This window comes from Macrotis lagotis, chromosome X (assembly GCF_037893015.1).
Source record: "Macrotis lagotis isolate mMagLag1 chromosome X, bilby.v1.9.chrom.fasta, whole genome shotgun sequence".
Lineage (NCBI taxonomy): Eukaryota > Metazoa > Chordata > Mammalia > Peramelemorphia > Peramelidae > Macrotis > Macrotis lagotis.
Genome location: NC_133666.1, coordinates 279296026 through 279300492, shown reverse-complemented (window position 1 = coordinate 279300492; position 4467 = coordinate 279296026). Strand labels below are relative to the sequence as shown.

The following is a 4467-nucleotide window of genomic DNA, read 5'->3' as shown; positions in this document are numbered from 1 at the left end:
ACCAGGAATTTGTTTTCTTTTTTTCCCAGTGGTGTGGAGAGACAAAGGAAAGAAAATTAATTTCTCTTTTTTTTTAAATAGAGAGATGGGGGAGGGGTGTTCATTCAAAATATGAAATGTTACATGTGTTTTCAGATGAGGCCACTGTAAAAAAAAAAGTTTTCTTGAATGTTTTGCTTTGTTACAGAAACCTCTCATGAAGAGGGAGTAATCTGTAAATGTTTAGAATGTAAAAGCAACATATCAATAAAACTTTTTCTAAACGACCATACAACACATGATTCCTGAGATCATTGTCCAATGACTTGAGGTCATAAGACTGAGTCACTCTCAGTTCCTTCTTTACATTCTGTCTTATGAAGAACAACAAGTTCCCAACCTGTATCAGAGTGGTATTCCCTATCATGCTGAGTAAGAGAGTTGGAGTGGGGATTAAATACTTAAAAGTGCTATCTCAGCATCAATATTCTTTCTATTTTGTTTTTTAAAGTTATATGCAGATAATTAAACATGATACTTGAGCATGCATATTGTGATATTGTATAATCTACTTGACTTCATTGGGTTTCAGTTTATGTACCTACCATATATAAACTTCCTGGTATATTTTTTTTGAAGTTATAATCTGTTTCAGCTATGCAGCTAATGGGAAAAGCCTGCTAGGGAAATGCAGAATATAGTCTCACAGAAACATCCTTCTCACATGGATACCTCAATCTTAAGTGATCTAAGTATGTACAAATCTGTTACATAAATATATACAAGATAGATTGCAAAGTAAAAACAAGATAATTCAAGGTGAGGGAGACAGGAGCAGCTAAGGGCATTAGGAAAGGCTTTACATCAGAGGTAATAGAAGCTCATCTTAGGAAGATGCTCAAGATTCTGAGAAGAGATGGTGAGAAGAAAAGATAACAGACAAAGGCTGGGGAAGGAGAATATTATGTAATGAACCTAGAAAGACTGATTATAGTCTAATTGTAAAAGGTTTTAAATGTCCAAAGGAAGAATTGATATTTCACCCTTAGGACAAGAGGGAACCACTAGATTTTCTTGAGAATGAGAGTGGTCAGATCAGATTAGTGCTTTAAGACTATCAATTTGGAAGTGGCTAGGTGGCACAGTGGATAGAGCACTGGTCCTGGAATCAGGAGTACCTGAGTTCAAACCTGACCTCAGATACTTAATAATTACCTAACTGTGTGGCCTTGGGCAAGTCACTTAACCCCATTGCCTTGCCAAAAAAAATCCTAAAAAAAAAAGACTATCAATTTGGAGGAATGGATTGGCAAGGAGTTCAGGAGAGGAGTCCAAGTAGGAGGCTACTGAAATAATCTAATTAAGTAGTGATAAGAGCCTGAATTAGAGTGGGGTTTTGTGGGCAGAGAAAAGGGGATTGATGAAACAAGTCACTGGAAGAATTAGCTAAATGATTTAACAACTAAATTGAATTCAAAAGAGATTCAATTAATAATCTAATCTACACAATAAAAAAAAGTAAATGAAAAATGTCTATTGTTTAGACAGTTGGAAGGTAAATCAAAGCATATGTCTCCATCAGACACCACAAATGAAAAATTAACTGGACCCAGAACTGAATTGGAGAAATAAGCTACCTTTGAAAAACTGGTCAATGCTTTCAGTTATTCCCAACTGCTCTGTGACAGTAAGACCTATCTTTTTTAACAATAATCTTTCCCAAGAAGTGCTATATAATTGTAAATCCTAGAACATCAGTCTCTGAAGAATCAAATTCATGTGACCCAGAGGACAATGTGGAGAATGCATAATGGACTTCAGTGTATTTCCAGTGATGATGACATAAGGTTTCACAAGGACTAGAAGAAAAACTGAACTTCTTATTTCATGTGTATAGGCAACACCTAGATGAAAACATTCTCTCTACCCAATCTCATCAGCATCTTTTCTACAAACTAAAATCTTAGAACATTAGCTGGAGCAATTAGAGGTTGCAATCTGCCCAGAGTCATACAGTCAATATGAGTCAGAGTTGGGATTTGATCCAGGTTTTTGATCCAGGTTTTACTCTCTCTTTGCTCTCTTTCCTAAGAAATATCAACTAAGAAATGCATGATCAGGGAATGAAATGAATTTATAGTAACAGGTTTTTTTTTTCTTTTTTGCAAGCCATTGGGGTTAAGTGGCTTGCCCAAGACTACACAGGTAGGTAATTATTAAGTGTCTGAGGTTGGATTTGAACTCAGGTCCTCCTGACTCCAGGGCCATTGTTCTATCCACTTCGCCACCTAGTCACCCCACAGTCAGGTTTAACAGATGGAAAAGTCAGGTTACTAGGATATCCATGAAATGTAAAAGAACTGAAAGAATTCTAGCATATTTGGATAGATATTCTATGAAAGGTCTTTGGGAAAGCATAGATAAGAATAGAATATAATCTCCATGAGGACAAGAAGAGTTAAACTTTTTGTCTTTGTGTTCCCAGAACCTAGCACAATACACAGTAAGAGCTTAATAAATGCTGGTTGCTTAATTGATTGACAAATACTGTATGGATGAAAAGATATAGGTGAGTTTCTGCCTATATCAGTGAAGGAAATGAAGAGAGTAGTCACAAGGCTGTTAACATGAATCCACTGAAGTAAATATGACTCCACATAAATGACTTCCCATCTTTGGGCCTCAGTTTCCTTAACTTTAAAATAGGAGCACTGAACTAAGTGATCTCTAACATCCTTTCCAGCTCTAAATCTATCATCCTATGAATTACCACAGCTAAGCAGAAATTTGGGGTTTGAGAATAGATGAGAAGGTAGAATGAAGTACACTGGACAGCTGGGGTGATGGGAGGTGCAAGAGAAATAAGATCCCTAAACAGGGGAAATGGCCACATAACAGGAACCTGGGGGTCACTGAATACAAATTTTGCTCACTTCACAATTTCCCCCAAAGCTAGGTAATTATTAAGTGTCTGAGGCCAAATTTGAACTCAGGTCCTCCTGACTCCAGGGCCAGTGCTCTCTCCACTCAACCACCTAGCTGTCCCAGGAATGGAAAGATTTTAAGAATAAAAAAACCAAAAACCCAAATGAAGCAATTTTAATGAAGGATAAAGGGGATAATGCCCAAATTGAGTTTTTTTTTTTTCCTGTGACAAAGGTTCTTTTATTGTAGTCCTCAATGACTTGATCTCAGGTCCCAAGATTCCACCATTAAGGAGGCAGCTCATTTGGTTGCCTGGGGGAAAAGACAGAGGAAGGAATGACTGAATACCACCCTGACCATTGTGTAAAAATGAAATGAGCTGCTGGGAAGTAATGAATTCCCTATCACTGGAAGTCACAAGTGTAGTAGGTTGTCCACTTCAGAATACTGCAGAGGGAATGCATATTTGTGTGCTTGGATATTGAAAATAACCAAAGTTCCTTTTAGCTCTGAGACTTTTATCACTTAAATCATAGGTTCCCCTATGATCAATGCATCAAAGGCTTAAGAACTCAGGATTCTGCTTTAGTATTAGGAGGAGGCCTGGGAAGGGCAAAAGGAGGGACCTCTTGTCTCTCTTAGTCCTCAGCATATTACAGAACTGAGGAAATGGTCCATAGGGCAGACAGACGGGTCTGGCTCCTATGGTTTTCACTTTAGTAAAGACCACTTAATTTGCTCCTTGGCAGACTGTAGAACCTGAGTCATACTCTGCTTAGACAGGCCACTATCATCCACCCAGAAGTTCACTTTCTGGATCATTTGCTAGGGATCATTCTCCAGAATTACACTGTCATTCACGATCTCATCCACTACCAGGAAGGCTCTTTCCATGTTCTCCACCAAGGAGCATTTCTCTATGTTCCTCTGTAGCATATGGTTCAGGGAATCAAACAGGCAAGTGAGGACTGACATGAGCATCAGCTCATTCTCCTGAGATGAGCCCACCACATACAGGAAAAGGTCAATGCTGCTCTTGTAGACGATAGTCATGCCCCCCCAAAAAGGCAATTTCGCTGTCAGTCCTATTAGTCGTGTTGAAGACATTTTTCTCAAAGGCCTTTTGCTGCTTTTTGGAGGGAAATGTGTATCATTGTAGTACTAGGCCAGAAGCCAAAGTCTATCTTTATCCAGGATGTAAAGTGCTTTGATACTGTAGAGAGATGGTTCCTGCAACCTGTAGCCCCAGGGGCTCGGTCCCACCCCCCACATATACACAATGGCCCCTCCCCTGGGTGAGGACATGGCCAGGCCTCCAGCCACTGCACTCTGCTCAGCTCAGCTCCTGACTGACAGCCTCCAAATTGAGTTTTTAAAAGGGCATATATAAAGTGACAAGATCTTATATGAACTGTACTCTCTTCCCTTTTTTTGAAAAAAAAAAAAAGATAAATTTTGGTCCAGGTGAATATTGGTTAAATTTTTTTTTTAAAAATATAAATTTGGGGGGCAGCTAGGTGGCAAAGTAGATACAGCACTGGCCCTGGAGTAAGGAGGACCTGA

At 38.9% G+C, this 4467-nt stretch overlaps 1 pseudogene; it reads right to left on the bottom strand.

The window, feature by feature from the left end:
- Nucleotides 1-3615: 3615 nt before the first annotated feature.
- LOC141499036 (coatomer subunit zeta-2 pseudogene) lies at nucleotides 3616-4209 on the bottom strand (annotated as a pseudogene).
- Between the last annotated feature and the right edge of the window lie 258 nt (nucleotides 4210-4467).